Genomic DNA, 18,002 nt, shown 5'->3' on the forward strand with positions numbered 1-18,002 from the left:
CTCCCTCCCTGCCTCCGCTGCCCGCCGGGCCACCGCAGAACTCTCCCTCCTTCCAGTGCCCGTGGGCTGCAGGAGGTGCTGGCTCAGCCACTCCTTTAACGGTGGCTCGGCCGGGCCGGGCTCAGAGCGGCGCGGGAGGCAGAGGCCGGTGCAGGCGGCGGGGAGTGGCACGTCCCGGGGAGCCCGGCGGCATGATGAGCAGTGGAGATCACTAGTTCCTGCCCCCCCTGGTCAGGATCCGTGCCCCTTCAGGGCTGGGCTGGCCGCCCCAAGATTGGTCGGAATGCCGCCCCTTACAATGTGCCGCCCCAGGCACGTGCTTTCTTGTCTGGTGCCTGGAGCCGGCCCTGATTCTAACTCTTCCTGCCCTCTGCACCTCCCTAGTGAACCAATGCCTTCTTTATACTAGAAGAGATTTGTTGGTAAAAATATGCCAGTATAACTATAGCAGCAAACTCTCTGAGTGGAGAGACAGCTTATAGTTGCAAAAGAACTCTTGCCAATATAGCTTATAATCAATTTGCTAAACAAAATAAGCTCAGCTGGCAAAAGGACTCTTCTGCTAGTATAACTGCACCTATGCAAGGGCTTTTTTGCTGGCATAGCTATGTCAATAAAAATCACATCTCTGGGCAATATAGCTTTGCCAGCAAAAGTTTTAAGTGTAGACCAGGCCTAAGCTATACCAGCAAAAAAGTTTTTCTGGATAACTGCGTCTATATTTTGATCAAGCTACATCTCCACAAATAGCCTGTTGCAGCACAGGCTAGCCACTTGAGTGGCTACCTAGGGTCCCAGATGGGACTGTGCTTGGGCAGATAGCCTGTCGTACACCCCATGCTGCCATGACTACACTGCTATTATTAGCAAGCTAGCTCAATTGCAGTATAGACATCGCCAAAGTGTCCCTGTGTGGACAGCGTGAGAGAGACTGTCTCTGCTGAGAAGAGTTCACAATTTAAATAGACAAGACAAAGTGTAAGAGAAAGGGATATAATGCCCAAGTAGAGGGAAGAGTGATAGTTTGGAAACATCACGTTGGTGTAACTTTGTTTTTGTTATTTAAAGACTTTAGGTGGGGTTTGTTAGGATGGGGATTAGCTAGAGAGTAAAACAAAGGAAGGGAAGAAGTGAAGACTGGAGGCATAGTTGGAGTGAACAGCCATTCAGCAGAGGGAAAAGAATATTCCGAGTGAAAAGTGCAGAAAGCAGACTGATGATGTCATCAGTATCTGATCATTTTCTGCTTTAACTGCTTCTGTAGCTGCCTTGATCTATGGCTGACTCCTCCCTGAGGTTTCTTTCCTCAAGGCCACATGGCTGGGGACGTGGGGGCACTGCATAGGTCCTAGCATCTCCAGATGGGAAAACTCAACCTGCACAGTTCTGGCCCTTGGTGAGTGCTGTGAGGACATCTTGTTTATAATGATATATGTATGCTAAATGATAAATGTATGCTAGAATGATATATGTATGCTAAATGTGCATACTAATTTGCATATCAAGCTACACCCAAGGCCCTAATCACCCATCCCCATTGCAAAACATCTGATATGCTACTGCCCAGCAGGCCAGTCTGTTGATCACTCTGATACCTGAGACTAAGAGATGGGTAAATCAAATGAGAGAAAAATAAGAAGCTTCCAAACCTTGGCCAAAAAAATCCAACACAACATAAAGATTGAAGCTATTTTGAGATACAAAATCACTCCAGATTTTGGGCTCAGGTCAAGTTATTTGTCTGGGTTTTGTTTGTTGCTCTAGAACCTGTCTGGGCCCGGAAGCAAAAGCACCAAAGCTTCTGGTCAGAAGCTGAAAGTCATAAGACTGGAAATCTAATGGGACATTGTTATAAAATATCCAGTCCAATTTTTCAGCTCCAAGAGACTCAGTTTGGAAAAGCAATGGGTCAAGATCCTCCATTGGTGTAAATTGGTGGAGCCTCATTGAGATAAATGTTAATTTACATCAGCTGAGGATCTGGCTCATGAACTTTTGAATGTTTAGCTGAACTGAACACAATTGCTGAGCATGTTTTAGTTCCCCACCTTTTCTGAAGTTAAAAGGCTACATTATTATAACTGTCATTGTGGGTGACCCAGTAACAACACGGATATATCTAAGCATGTTTAAAATACAGTTCAGTCTGGCAGTGCAGATGGTTAATTGGATCAGGGAACTGCCAAGTTTTATCTGAGTCCACTGACTTTGGAGTTGTGTTAAACTGTAGAAGGGACATAAGAGATCATTGTAGATATGATAACACCCTGATTGTTAGACATCATGGAGATGGTAAATTTACCCCTTTGTCAAGGTGAGAAGGATAAATGCAGAGAGATGTGCATTAGACTGTCACTGAATCTGTTCAAATTCCAACTTGGCAAAGCATTAAACCAGAGATCACTGTTGCCTCAGGAGAGTCTGAGGGTATGTCTACACTACAGGATTAATCCGAATTTAGATAATTCGAATTTGGGAAACAGGTTGTATAAATTCGATTGTGCGCGGCCACACTAAGCACCTTAATTCGGTTTTAAACCACATTAATTCGGTGGTGTGCGGCCACACTACCCCATTAACTTAAATACAGTAATTCGGTGGTGTGCGTCCACACTAACCCTAATTCGAATTAACAAAATCGATTTAGGCTCTACTTCGTTCGTCGAGGTGGAGTACAGAAATCGATTTAAAGGGCCCTTTAATTCGAATTAACTGGCTCTGTAGTGTGGACGGGTGAAGGGTTAATTCGGATTAAGGCAGCTAAATCCAAATTAAAGTCCTAGTGTAGACCAGGCCTGAGAAGCTTCGGTTTGTTGTTTCACGCAATAGATGCCGTTTCCCAAAGTCATGAGCATCCCTTAAGAATTCTCCGTTTGGACTAACAAGATTCCTCCATTTAGAAGCAAACTCAGTAATTCTGCTCCTGTATGTGGTACATATTTTCCTCTTAGTCTCCGCAAACATTTGATTTAATCACGCAGTTCCCCTTCCCTCTCTTGAATTGAACATTAGCTATAGATCCAAAATGTAATAGAAAAGACACAGTGGTCTCTTTTTTTAAAATCCTAAAGTAATATTAGGCTTTTGTCTCAGGGAAATGACTTTTCCCTGAACAGATTAAATCAAACAGGCCTCCTTAACCAGCAAACAGAATGGCAGCAGCTCTTCACTCCTGAACTAATTTCTGCTAACAAAACTGATCATTCCTTTCTCTGGAGTCTTATTTATAAGTCTTAATTTATTTGATTTCACACTAAAAAAAATGAGGAATGTGGCAGTGGGGCCTGAGCCTATTTATTTAATACAGGCAGACATGGGTTAGAAAGCTCATTTAATGCACAATGTCAGTACTAGTGGCGTATGTTCTTGCTAATAATAATTCCAGTCTTTTCCCAGCACTGTAGTCTTCAGGTTCAAATTGATGCCAGAAGTGAAACACAGTCAATTCAAGAATTTTTTCAGTTCTTTTAAAAATAATCTGTATTCAGATTTTGTGTGTGTGTGTGTATCTAGTGCTAGAGACTGAAACCTTCTCTATAGTCCTAGATCAGGTACAGCAGAGGCAGCAGATGCACAAGCTCATCCCATGCCCCAGCAATCTGCCACAGCCCTATCCTGGAGGGACCCTCTAAAGGAGAAAGAGTAGAGTGCATATTCAATAATCCATTTAGCCCTAGGCCACTCTACCAAGCCTGCCCATAAAAGGTCTCCTACAAGATCATACAGTCTTGGCCTGGGAAATGGAGATATCCTATCTCCTAGAACTGGAAGGGACCTTGAAAGATCATCGAGTCCAGCCCCCTGCCTTCATTAGCAGGACCAAGTACTGATTTTGCCCCAGATCCCTAAATGGTCTCCTCAAGGATTGAATTCACAACTCTGGGTTTAGCAGGCCAATGCTCAAACCACTGAGCTATCCCACCCCCCAAGCAGGTGTATTGCATTCTAGGGCTCAACAGACAGGATTCGTGGAGTTGGAAAGGATGGGAAGAGTAATGGGGTAGGCTCCTGCAGATTCTCCCCACCCAAATCCACTAGGAAAACAGCAGAAGATAATACAGCCTGTACAGTAAGTTACTAAAGTTCTGAGCTGAATGTAGATTTGGGCACCATGATTTGAGATACAAGGTTAGGCTGTATTAACTGCAAATACACCTCTACCCCGATATAACGCGACCTGATAGAACACGAATTCGGATATAATGTGGTAAAGCAGTGCTCCCGGGGGGCGGGTCTGTGCACTCCGGCGGATCAAAGCAAGTTCGATATAACGCGGTTTCACCTATAACGCGGTAAGATTTTTTGGCTCCCAAAGACAGCGTTATATAGGGGTAGAGGTGTACTTTGCTTCCCCCAGGCAGTGGAACCCCTGCTTTAAAAGAGATTCCAGTGGTTGTAGGAGGGAAGAGCATCTTCGAGAGTGTGGCTCCACTGGAATCATGTTTCCAAAGAACTGGGAGATGGAGCAAGAGTCCCTGGCAGTAGTGAAGAGGCACAGATTGCTCTGGCATCCAGTGGATCGCTGAGATCTCTGTTGCTCTTGGGGGGAACCCATTGGGTCTCTGGCTGTACCCCTTGCTCCTTCTTGTTGGAGAACAACTCCTATTCCCTCACCTTGTCAGAGGAATTTGCAGAAAACTTGCCGTTTCTTGTCCCCTGCATAGTGTATTCCCTCATGGGGATGAATGGAGCCCAAAGTTACCAATTAGTGCCTATCACAAGGATGATTTTCTGCAGTTGCAGTCCAATTCCCAGTTGTCCACTGAATTGGACTGAAACCCCCAAATTAATCTCTGAACACCCATCAGAGATGGTAACAGCTTTTTGTCAATATTTTGCTGGGCTGCATTTGAGCCGGTGACCTAGCAGAGAGAGGCTCCATAGCCCTCTACGAATCTGCAAACTGTCCATAGTGCATCTCTTCAACTTCATTTGGAATTTTGTATATTTCCCACCCTGCCATAAAACATGTCTTCCTCTCAAAAGATGAATTCTGTTTGGCCTAAAGTAGGGGACAAATATTCCCAAATCTTTTAAAATGATACATAGAACAATTTTTTTTTAAATGAACTGCTGTAACTGTGTGGAGTACATGATGAACGCCCCAAATAGCAGAGTGTAAATGGGGAATTCAACATACAAATTAGAGAGTGACCCTTTTAATTCTGTTTTAAACATACTTTTGTTTACAGCCTTTGTTTGTCTGAAGTGACAGATCACTAGCTCTCTGAGTCATCCCTGCATGCACACTCCATCACAGCTATCGTGAAAATCAACTGGAGCTGGGATTAGTTTAGAGGGGATTAGGTAAGTGGTGGCTCTCCTCCCTGCCTTTTTTTCTTTAATATTTTCTATGTGTGAGGTTTTGTCACACACTGGCAGGCTCAGAGATGTGGGCAATGCAGTCTCCCTTACTAAATAAACCAGTATGCTTCCTCATGGGGGTGAAATCTGCTCCAATACAAAGGGTTGCAAACAGACTTAAGTGGTGTAAAGACCTTATACTTGTGCTCTGCAATGGGGTGAATTTCACCTTATTAGAAGAGGGCTCGTAGAATGGTGTCCTCATCTTTGTTATATTTTATCACGGAAGACCCATGGCCAAATTCACCCCTGGTATGACTCCATTGTACTCAGTACAGAGACTACAGGGGTGAACTTGATTCCTGGTGACCAACAAGGCCGGATTTCCAGTTAGGCACAGTAGGCATGTGCCTAGGGGCGCCAGCGTTCTAGGAGCGCCTTACCTCTCTAAAACTGTGTGCAACACGAAGGTCAGCTGTAGGCGGGGTGGGAGGGGGCGGGGGCTGAAGATGCTGTGCCTAGGGGTGCGCAAGGTGTAAATCCAGCTCTGGTGACCAAGATTCTGTAGCTGAGAAGCAGCCCAGCAGTAACCCAGTACAATACAGAACCCTACTGATTTATTTGGTCAGCAAAAAGAGCAGAGGTAGTCTGTACTTCCATGGAGCTGCCCGCATGGCAGTCTCACACAACAGATACTGTAACTCTTGATTGCCTCTGGCCCTCACACAAATATTTGTATATAATTTACAATGATAATTTGGATAGTGAAAAATAAAATAGAATTAGAAATTAACAGCTAATTAATGTCTGGATTGTGTCAATAAATCTTCAATTCCTTAAACAAGAATGTTATTTTAAAAAGCCATAATCTACATGTCTGAGATGGGATTCTTACCGAGAGAGAGAGAGAGATTCATTGATTGATTTTCTTTTAGGGGAGGTATTTTGGTGCAGTGTGAGATTTCAGAGTCTGGGAAAGACACTTCAACATGAAAGCTATTTTAGTGTGTGGTGATTATTTTGGTGGGTAGGGAAACAATAGTGAGGTACATTTAATTGTGGGGGCAAATTTTGGTGTGAACAACTTTGGCATGAAGAACATTTCAGTGGAAGAGTACATTTTAGTGAGTATAATGAAAGGACCATTTTAATAGGGATAAGGGCACGCTTCAGTGGGGAATAGACTTCAGTTAGATGGGATATATTGGCAGGCTCCACTTTGTGTTTTGTAGTGGTGGGGGCAGTAGTAAGGAGCATAGAGGGGCAAGTATGGTTCCAAACCAGGCATTATTAATGATAGTCAGTACTACCTTAGGGTCTAATGAGACCTCCAACATTAACTATTTAAGTACCTTCCAACCACAGTTGCCAACTTTCATGCGATAAATAAGCACCTCAACTTTCACAATAAGCCAAAAATCAAGCTAATCCGATTTCAAAACAAGGCCAAAACAAGCCGATCCCTAAGAATCCCAACACTCTATGTGACTAGATCCCTCCGGTGTGCAGTCTAGGACTGTGGTGGGCTCGCTGTGCATCCCTGACCCTCTTCCCCCTCCTCCCCCGCTTGTCCCCCTTTGCTGGGAGCTGATCAAAAAAAAAGCAGCAACAAGCTGCAACAAGCTACAAGCCAAACAAGCTATAAGCCAAAAACTAGCCAACAAGCAACTCACAAGCCAAGTAAGCCAAAAACAAGCCCAATTTCTGCATTTTTTTCATGGTTTGGCATGTCTGCTTCCAGCACAGGTTTCAGAGTAGCAGCCGTGTTAGTCTGTATCCGCAAAAAGAACAGGAGTACTTGTGGCACCTTAGAGACTAACAAATTTATTTGAGCATAAGCTTTCATGGGCTACAGCCCACTTCATCAGATGCATAGAATGGAACATATAGTAAGAAGATATATATACATACAGAGAACATGAAAAAGTGGAAGTTGCCATACCAACTCTAAGAGGCTAATTAATTAAGATGAGCTATTATCAGCAGGAGAAAAAAAAACGTTTGAAGTGATAATCAAGATGGCCCATTACAGACAGTTGACAGGAAGTTGTGAGGATACTTAACGTGGGGAAATAGATTCAATTTGTGTAATGACCCCACCACTCCCAGTCTCTATTCAAGCCCAAGTTAATGGTATCTAGTTTGCAAATTTATTCTAGTTCAGCAGTTTCTCGTTGGAGTCTGTTTTTGAAGCTTTTCTGTTGCAAAATTGCCACCTTTAAGACTGTTACTGAGTGACCAGAGGGGCTGAAGTGTTCTCCTACTGGTTTTTGAATGTTATGATTCCTGATGTCAGATTTGTGTCCATTTATTCTTTTGCGTAGAGACTGTCCGGTTTGGCCAATGTACATGGCAGAGGGGCATTGCTGGCTCATTGGTATATGTGCAGGTGAATGAGCCCCTGATGGCGTGGCTGATGTGATTAGGTCCTATGATGGTGTCACTTGAATAGATATGTGGACAGAGTTGGCATCGGGCTTTGTTGCAAGGATAGGTTCCTGGGTTAGTGTTTTTGTTGTGTGGTGTGTGGTTGCTGGTGAGTATTTGCTTCAGGTTGGGGGGCTGTCTGTAAGCGAGGACTGGTCTGTCTCCCAAGATCTGTGAGAGTGAGGGATCTTCTTTCAGGATAGGTTGTAGATCTTTGATGATGCACTGGAGAGATTTTAGTTGGGGGCTGAAGGTGACGGCTAGTGGCGTTCTGTTATTTTCTTTGTTGGGCCTGTCCTGTAGTAGGTGACTTCTGGGTACTCTTCTGGCTCTGTCAATCTGTTTTTTCACTTCAGCAGGTAGGTATTGTAGTTTTAAGAATGCTTGATAGAGATTCTATAGGTGTTTGTCTCTGTCTGAGGGACTGGAGCAAATGCGGTTGTATCTTAGAGCTTGGCTGTAGACAATGGATCATGTGGTGTGTCCTGGATGGAAGCTGAAGGCATGTAGGTAAGTATAGCAGTCAGTAGGTTTCCGGTATAGGGTGGTGTTTATGTGACCATCGGTAATTAGCACAATAGTGTCCAGGAAATGGACCGCTTGTGTGGATTGGTCCAGGCTGAGGTTGATGGTGGGATGGAAATTGTTGAAATCATGGTGCAATTCCTCAAGGGCTTCTTTTCCATGGGTCCAGATGATGAACATGTCATCAATGTAGCGCAAGTAGAGTAGGGGCGTTAGAGGACGAGAGTTAAGGAAGCGTTCTAAGGCTTCTGGCACCGTTAGTGAGGATGGGGGTGGGAATGCATTTCAGTGAACAAGATTTTTTAGAGCTCTATAGATATTTTAGAAGTGTATTCGCTGTTAACCATGTTGTTAATCTATCTGGAAATTTTACAATCTATAGGCCAAAATACTACATTTTTAAAGCTATTGTTATGGCTTTGTTTTATTTTTTGAAATGAATCTCTGTGTAAGCAATAAGATATGACAAGCCATGTGCCAGTGCTGACTACTGCTCATCTTGGATAACAAGCCACAGGGTAAAGCTAAGTGGTACGTGCATTGATCAGCATCACTACACAGTTGCACGTATCTTGGTGTGGTTATAAAATAGGTATTTAAAAAGTAAAGATAGCAATGTTTTAGTATTAAGAATAAGGATTTAAAAAAATAAATTATAGGCTAAGTAAACTAGCTCTCAGCATGTCTTTTTGTTTGTTAATACAGAGCTTGGTCCAAAGCAAACCCCATATGTGAACACCCTGAATTATGGTGAGGAAGGGCAGGTGAGGACAGAATCTTAATGTGATTCAAATACAGAGTTCCTGGTTGGTGCCTTTCTCTACATTTGAATGAAGCAAAATTACAGATCTAAACACTCTCAAATGTTGGACTGCTTGAAGTCTGGATCCAGATCCAAATTTTGTGACTGCAGCCCATTCCCTTAAATACTTCAAATGTTGTAACAAATGCAGAGACACTACAGAATTCATAGATGTTACTATGCTTCAGCCCACTGCCACTCAGAATGCCACAAAAGATGCAGGGATTGGACTCAGATCGTCCAGCATCAGAAACATAGGCACTTATTGTATGTGCATTAATGTGGCCAAACATAAAGTTATACATCTAGGAACAAAGAATGTAGTCCAAACTTATAGAATGGGGGGGACTCTATCCTGGGAACCAGTGACTGAAGTAGACTTGGGGTATTCAGCAGATAATCAACTGAACTCCCAGTGCAGCACTATGGCCATAAGGGCTAATGCAAGCCTGGGGTGCATAAAACAGGATATAAAAACATAAGAATGGCCATACTAGGTCAGACCAAAGGTCCATCTAGCCCAGTATCCTGTCTTCTGACAATGGTCAGTGCCAGGTGCCCCAGAGGGAATGAACAGAACAGGTAATCATCAGGTGATCCATCCCCTGTTGCCCATTCCCAGCTTCTGGCAAACAGAGGCTAGGGACACCATCCCTGCCCATCCTAATAGCCATTGATGGACCTATCTTCCATGATTTTAGCTAGTTCTTTTTTGAACCCTGTTATAGTCTTGGCCTTCACAACATTCTCTGGCAAGGAATTCCACAGGTTGACTGTGTGTTGTGTGAAAAAATACTTCCTTTTGTTTGTTTTAAACCTGCTGCCTATTAATTTCATTTGGTGACCCCTAGTTTTTGTATTATGAGAAGAAGTAAATAACACTTCCTTATTTACTTTCTCCACACCAGTCATGATTTTATAGACCGCTATCATATCCTCCCCTTAGTCATCTCTTTTCAAAGCTGAAAAGTTCCAATCTTATTAATCTCTCCTCATATGGAAACTGTTCCATACCCCTAATCATTTCTGTTACCCTTTTCTGAACCTTTTCCAATTCCAATATAGCTTTTTTGAGATGGGGCGACCACATCTGCACCCAGTATTCAAGATGTGAATGTACCACGGATTTATATAGAAGCAATGTGATTTTTTCTGTCTTATTATCTTTCCCTTTCTTAATGATTCCCAACATTTTGTTAGCTTTTTTGACTACCACTGCATATTAAGTGGATGTTTTCAGAGAACTTTTCACAATGACGCCAAGCTCTCTTTCTTGAATGGTAACAGCTAATTTAGATCCTATCATTTTATATGTATAGTTAGGATTATGTTTTACAATGGGCATTACTTTGCATTTATCAACATTGAATTTCATCTGCCATTTTGTTGCGCAGTCACCCAGTTTTGAGAGATCCTTTTGTGGCTCTTTGCAGTCTGCCTGGGTCTTAACTATCTTTAGTAATTTTGTATCATCTGCAAATTTTGCCACCTCACTGTTTACCTCCTTTTCCAGATCATTTATGAATATGTTGAATAGGACTGGTCCCAAAACAGACCCTTGGGGGACACCACTATTACCTCTCTCCATTCTGAAAACTGACCATTCAGTCCTACCCTTTGTTTCCTATCTTTGAACCAGTTACCATTCCATGAGAGCACCTTCCCTCTTATCCTGTGGCAGCTTACTCTGCATAAGAGCCTTTGGTGAGGGGCCTTGTCAAAGGTTTTCTGAAACTCTAAGTACACTATATCCATTGGATCACCCTTGTCCACATGCTTGTTAACTCCCTCAAAGAATTCTAGTAGATTGGTGAAGCATGATTTCCCTTTACAAAAACCATGTTGAGTCTTCCCCAACAAATTATATTCATCTATGTGCCTGAAAATTCTGTTCTTTACTATAGTTTCAACCAATTTGCCTGGTACTGAAGTCAGGCTTACTGGCCTATAATTACCAGGATCACCTCTGGAGCCCTTTTTAAAAACTGGCATCACATTAGTTATCCTCCAGCCATTTGGTACAGAAGCTGATTTAAATGACAGGTTACAAACCAGTTAGTAGTTCTGCAATTTCACATTTGAATTCCTTCAGAACTCTTGGGTGAATACCTTCTGCTACTGGTGACTTATAGCTGTTTACTATATCAATTTGTTCCAAAACCTCCTCTAATGACACTTCAATCTGGAACAGTTCCTCAGATTTGTCACCTAAAAAGAATGGCTCAGGTTTGGGAATCTCCCTCACATCCTCAGCCATCAAGACCAAAGCAAAGAATTCATTTAGTTTCTCCGCAATGGCCTTGTTGTCCTTGAGTGCTTCTTTAGCATCTCGACCGTCCAGTGGCCCCACTGGTTGTTTAGCAGGCTTCCTGCTTCTCATGTAAGCTAATTTTTTTTTAAGATTCAAAAAGTAATCTTTGGCTAGCTGTTCTTCAAATTCTTTTTTGGCCTTCCTAATTATATTTTTATATTTCACTTGCCAGCGTTTATGCTCCCTTCTATTTTCCTCACTAGGCTTTAACTTCCACTTTTTAAAGAATGCCTTTTTGCCTTTCACTGCTTCTTTTACTTTGTTGTTTAGCCACGGTGGCATTTTTTTGTTTTCTTACTAGGTTTTTTAATTTGGGTTATACATTTAAGTTGAGCCTCTATTATGGTGTCTTTAAAAAGGTTCCATGCAGCTTGCAGGGATTTCACTTTTGGCACTGTACCTTTTAATTTCTGTTTAACTAACTTCCTAATTTTTGTGTAGTTTCCCTTTCTGAAATTAAATGCTACCATGTTGGGCTGCTATGGTATTTTCCCCGCCACAGGGATGTTACATTTAAGCAGTCCAGCTATATTCACCTCTTGGACCACATCCTGTGCTCCACTTAGGACTAAATCAAAAATTGCCTCTTCTCTTGTGGGTTCCAGAACTAGCTGCTCCAAGAAGCAGTCATTTAAGTTGTCAAGAAACTATCTCTGCATCCCATCCTGAGGTGACATGTACCCAGTCAATATGGGAATAGCTGAAATCCCCCATTACTGAGTTTTTTATTTTTATAGCCTCTCTAATCTCTCTGAGCATTTCACAGTCACTATCACAATCCTGGTCAGATGGTTGGTAGTATATCCCTATTTCTATATTCTTATTATTCAAGTATAGAATTACTATCCATAGAAATTCTATGGTGCAGTTTGGTTCATTTAAGATTTTTACTTAATTTGATTCTATGCTTTCTTTCACATATAGTGCCACCCCCCCCCACCAGAATGACCTGTTCTGTCTTTCCGATATATTTTGTATCCTGGTATTACTGTGTCCCATTGATTATCCTCATTCCACCAAGTTTCTGTGATGCCTATGATATCAATATCCTCATTTAATACTAGGCACTCTAGTTCACCCATCTTATTATTTGCACTTCTATCATTTGTATATAAGCACTTTAAGAACTTGTCACTTTTTATCTGTCTGCCATTACATGATGTAACTGAATGGGACTTTTTCATTTGACTGTTTCTCATCATATCCTACCTGTATTTTATCATCTTTCATCCTCTCCTCTTTACTAGGACAGAGAGAATCTCCATTAGTAGATCCTTCCCTAAGGGATGTCTCTGTCCAAACCATGTGCACCTTCGCACCTGTTGGCTTTCCCCCAGCCCTTAGTTTAAAACTGCTCTATGACCTTTTTAATTTTAAATGCCCTCAATCTGGTTCCATTTTGATTTAGGTGGAGCCCATCATTCCTGTATAGGCTCCCCCTTTCCCAAAAGTTTCCCCAGTTTCTAAGAAATCTAAACCCCTCCTCACTACACCATCATCTCATCCACGCATTGAGACCCTGCAGTTTTGCCTGTCTAACTGGCTCTGCATGGGGAACTAGAAGCATTTCAGAGAATGCTACCATGGAGGTCCTGGACATCGATCTCTTGCATAGCAGCCTAAATTTGGCCTCCAGGACTGCTCGCCTATCCTTCCCTATGTCATTGGTACCTACATGTACCATGACCACTGGCTCCTCCCCAGAACTACACATAAGTCTTTCTAAATGTCTCGAGAGATCTGCAACCTTCACAGCAGGCAGGCAAGCAGGGCTGGCTCCAGGCACCAGCGAAAGAAGCAGGTGCTTGGGGCGGCCAATGGAAAGGGGCGGCACGTCTGGGTCTTCGGCGGCAATTCGGCTGTGGGTCCCTCAGTCCCTCTCGGAGTGAAGGACCCGCTCCTGAATTGCCGCCGAAGAATGAAGCAGCGCTGGCTGAGCTGCCGCCAAAGTGCCGCCGATCGGGGCTTTATCTTTTTTTTTTTTTTTCCCCCCTGCTTCGCTGCTTGGGGCGGCAAAAAAGTTGGAGCCGGCCCTGCAGGCAAGTCACCATGAAGGTCTCCTGGTCATCACAAACCCAGCTATCTATGTTACTAATGATCGAATCACCCATTACTAATACCTGTCTCTTCCTAATAACTGGCGTTCCCTCCCCACAGAGGGATATCCTCAGTGCGAGAGGATACCACAACATCATCTGGAAGGAGGGTCCCAACTATGGAATCATTTCCCTCTGCTCCAGTTCGATGTTCTCCTTTCCTGAGACTTTCATCCTCCTCAACAGCACATAACCTGTCAGACTGGGGGTGGGACTGTTGTACTGTGTCCCAGAAAGTCTCATGTATGTACCTCTCCATCTCCCTTAGCTCCTCCAGTTCAGACATGCTGGTCTCCAAAGCTCATACTCGGTCTCAGGGCCAGGAGCAGGAAGGTTATATTACCTCTGTATTGGCACAGGTGCAACCACTGCTGGAAAACCATGTCCAGTTCTGATGTCTACAATTCAAGAAGGATGTTGATAGATCAGAGAGGGGTCAGAGAAGAGCCATGGGAATGTCTGAAGGGTTGGAAAACATGCCCTATAAGCATAGATGCTGGAACTAGGGGTGCTGCCATACCCCCTGGCTCAAAGTCATAATATCAATCCAAATACATGGTTTCCGCCTTCAGCACTCTCACTATAAAAATTATTCCAGCACCATTGCTTAGAGTGAAAGACTCAAGGAGCTCAGTCTATTTAGCTTATCAAAGAGAAGGTTAAGGGGTGACTTGATTATGCTTTAAGTAGCTACATGGGGAACAAAAAATTGATAATGGGCTCTTCAATCTAGCAGACCAAAGGTATAACAATATCCAATGGTTAGAAGTTGAAGTTAGACAAATTCTGTCTAGAAATAAGGTACAAATTTTTAACTGTGAGCCATTTACCAGGGGTTGTGGTGGATTCTCCATCACTGACAATTTTTAAATCAAGAATGGATGTTTTTCTAAAGGATATGCTGTAGTTCAAACATGAATCAATTCAAGGAAATTCTATGGCCAGTGTTATGCAGGAGGTCAGACTATACGATCACAGTGGTCCCCTCTGGCCTTATAATGATTAATTTATTAATTATATTGATTTATAAAATGAACTAAGGAGAAATTTCATAAGGCCTCTGGCACACAAGTGTGTAACTCTGACTCCATTCTATAGAGGGCAGTGATGCATGTTCACATTATCCAGTTCATTACAATATGCTAATTTAACATAAGGTAACATTAAGATAAATATTTTAATGCACATTTGCCAACTTTTCTCCCTCCTTTTTTTATGGAGAATTTTTGGGTGTAGATGTCCCTCACTACCAACCATTTCTCCCCAACCCGGAACCAGCCAGGATGGTTCTCAGAACCTATGGTAGTGAGGGCCACATAAGTTGGTGGATGAATGTGTTACCAATGACCAAAATGCAAAACACCTGTGCCTTGTGTGATGATTGACAAATTATGTTTTTTAAACTGTAATACCTGCTTAAAGGATGTTTTTGCCAATGTGTGAATTAAATGAACCAGTTATTTAAAAAGACAACTGGAAAAACAGAAATTCTATCCTCTGCCGCCATTGTGAGTTATAGTGGGAAGGGGACTGATGGGAGTTAGATTTGCAAAGTAGGAACTACATCACAAGACTCTATTATCAAATTACTTTTATAGCTATTCCCAGCACTCCCTTGTTGGGGCAATTTCCATTCCTTAAATCATATCAACACAAAAAAGATAGAAGTCTGTTCCTTACTATTATAAACTGATTCCAGAACTGAATGTAACTTGAATGGTTTTATGGACATCTGCAAATAAAAATAGGGAACAGAATAGTGTTATGACTTAAGGAAGGGAATTGATTCAACAAAGCAGTGCTGAAAATGTAACTGAATTATATACTCCACATGACCATACACTGTTTCATAGGCACTAGCGATGGGCCCAAACCACAATGTCAAATCTAACTCCTTCCCCAAATATAAGTTGCAGGGATAGTGTGTTTCAGAACCAAGGATCCAAACCCATTCTTAATGTTTTTAGCACTGGGCCAGATCCAAAACCACAAACAAACAGTTTCCTTGATCTCAGAAATCTAGTTTCTGGAAAAGCAGAAGTATCCCACAAGATGAGCTGCTCTGAGGGGTTGTGCCATTTTAGGCCAAAATCTTGCGAGTACAGCTCATTACATTTAATGCTGCCAAACATGAACCCAAATTTAGCCCTGCTTTAGCCTCAGTCCTGAAATCCAAATACCCGCCCCAGCCTGATCTGGGTTTGAACACCACCTTCTTTGCTCATCTTTATTAGGCATTTGTACATCCTCCATTGGGAAGGGGGAGACTCTATACTGCCCTGGCAGAGATTTCCGAACTGATGATCTAGTTGGCTTTTTCTTTGTCCTATGTTGCTAATGTGCTTAGAAGTTCACTTTGTAGAAAGCACCCCAATTACTGGGTTCCAACTCCCCTTTGGTTTATATTTTGACTCAACTGAGGAAAAACTAATTGAAGACAAGCGATGACTAAATTAAAAACTGAAGAGGAACCTAAAGATTTGCCCATTCATTTTTAATAAGAAAACAAAGCACACCTGCCCAAATTCTTGCCTTGCTGTTGTGACAGGAGCTGGAAAAAGAGAGCTGATAGTGGTAGGAACTGAACCAAGGTTTCCTGAGACATCCTGCCTACTGCACTGTATGTGGTCAATGGTCAGCTTCTTGCATGTAGTCTGAGAAAATCTACAACAGCTGGAGACCCTCCAATATTTCATACTGTCAGAAATAATCTGAGGAAGCTTTTGTGACTGGTGTAATAGGTATCTATAGAAAATGATCAAAACATTCACTTTGTATAAGTTCCCAATTTTTTCCCCAAAGCCATGAAAGGGCAGTTAGGCACCCATTTAAAGTCAATGGGAGTTGGGTAACTAACTTCAATTTGTACTTTGGAAAATCTGCCCCTAAATACTTAGCTGAACCTCCTTTGGACCACTTTAGTCTGCAAAGTTGGGCTGGAAATCATATAACTCCTTCATTAAGCTTCTAATCCATCCTTCTTCTAGTAAAGCTGGAAGTATTGCAGCATCAGCCTTTCTTATTGTGGCACTTCCAGTCCCAGAATGAACTAGGCAGTGTGAAATATGAAATGAGAATAATTGTTATGGGGAAGAGCTGTTATCCACTTTCTTTTAAATTTCAAAAAAGGTTTAGTTAGGATTCATTTTGCATTTGGGACAAAGGGTCAGTTCTTACTTTATCTGAATTGATAGAAGTGTGATAAATAAAATATTACCCTTTGTACCATGAGTAGACCTATATTTAGAGTGGCCACTATGTTTTTCTGATAGTTTGTTTTTAATTTCCCCAAAAGAGTCCATCTTATTATCTGTGGATCAGGATCATGATTACTGAAATAAAACACCTTGCATAAGTCTGCAAACAATTATAGCTCAAAACACCCTGTCTGTTGTTGAGATTAGAAAATACAGATGTGACTGAATAATTACTACCCATATTACTGATTGGAAAGTTTCATATAATGTTTTTAATTTGTCAAATTGAAGTAAGCATTCAGCAGAAATGCAGCACTCAGTACAAGGAATTTTCTCTTCCAGTTAGCTGGAAAACTCAATGATTTTTTTAAGCTTGTTTAGCAGTATTTGTAGCCATTTAAAATGAGGAGGAAAAGGAGGTGAAGTGTGTGCGGCAGAGATAGGAAGTAAAATGTACAGCCTTATAACAGTCCTTCATCCAATTAAGCGTGATGCTCCGTGTTCCAGTTTCCATCCAGAGAAGTTAGTTTGTTTAACACTAACAGATCAAAGGGAATGTTGCTGTGACAGTCTGTGATCTCTGTGCAAATTGAACACCCCACTGCAAATTTCTTAGCTCTTGAATAGCCCAGAAAGAACGAACTCCCTCTTCTCCAACCTTTCTCCAAGTCTCAGCTCTCCAGATTCCAGAGCTTTATAAGTGTGCATATCAGAAGACCCTAACTAGCTCTTTTTGATACAAAGAACATGCAGAATGCTGTTACCTGCCTTCTCACTCATACGGTGACACACAGCCACGTCACTCACAATCCTCAAACACCACCACTAGATGCTCACTTCGAATGTGATTGAAAACTGCCCTCGGTTTTAAAACCTTCTATTGACTTGTTCCAGTTGCTATCACAGAATCACTCTCTACTCCCCTCCTTTCTTAAAAATTATTTTCGTCCTAATACTTCTGCATTGGGCACCCCACATTTTGGCCACATGCCATTTCCTTTTTATGAACTTTTAGAGAAAGATTTCCACTCACAACCATGAATGAAGTCATGAATGAGTTCCATTTCTAACCCACTAAACCTTCCCACCATGGAGAATGGGAAATATTCCTAGGCAATGGCTGTATGTAACTACCTAAGCAGGATACTTTGGCTAATATTCATTGTGCTCTCAGTGGTATATGCCCTTTTCTCCAAATTTTTAAACATACCTTAGTTTTATTCAAATCATTTATTTCAAATTGTAATTTTCATTCAAATCAACATCAACCTCGATTCTCTGACCTTTCCCTCCCGGTTCTTATTATTAATGTCCCCTGAGGATAAAGTAGAAAGGCCATT

This window comes from Terrapene carolina, unplaced genomic scaffold, assembly GCF_002925995.2.
Source record: "Terrapene carolina triunguis isolate 2854851 unplaced genomic scaffold, T_m_triunguis-2.0 Scaffold96, whole genome shotgun sequence".
Classification (NCBI taxonomy): Eukaryota; Metazoa; Chordata; order Testudines; family Emydidae; genus Terrapene; species Terrapene triunguis.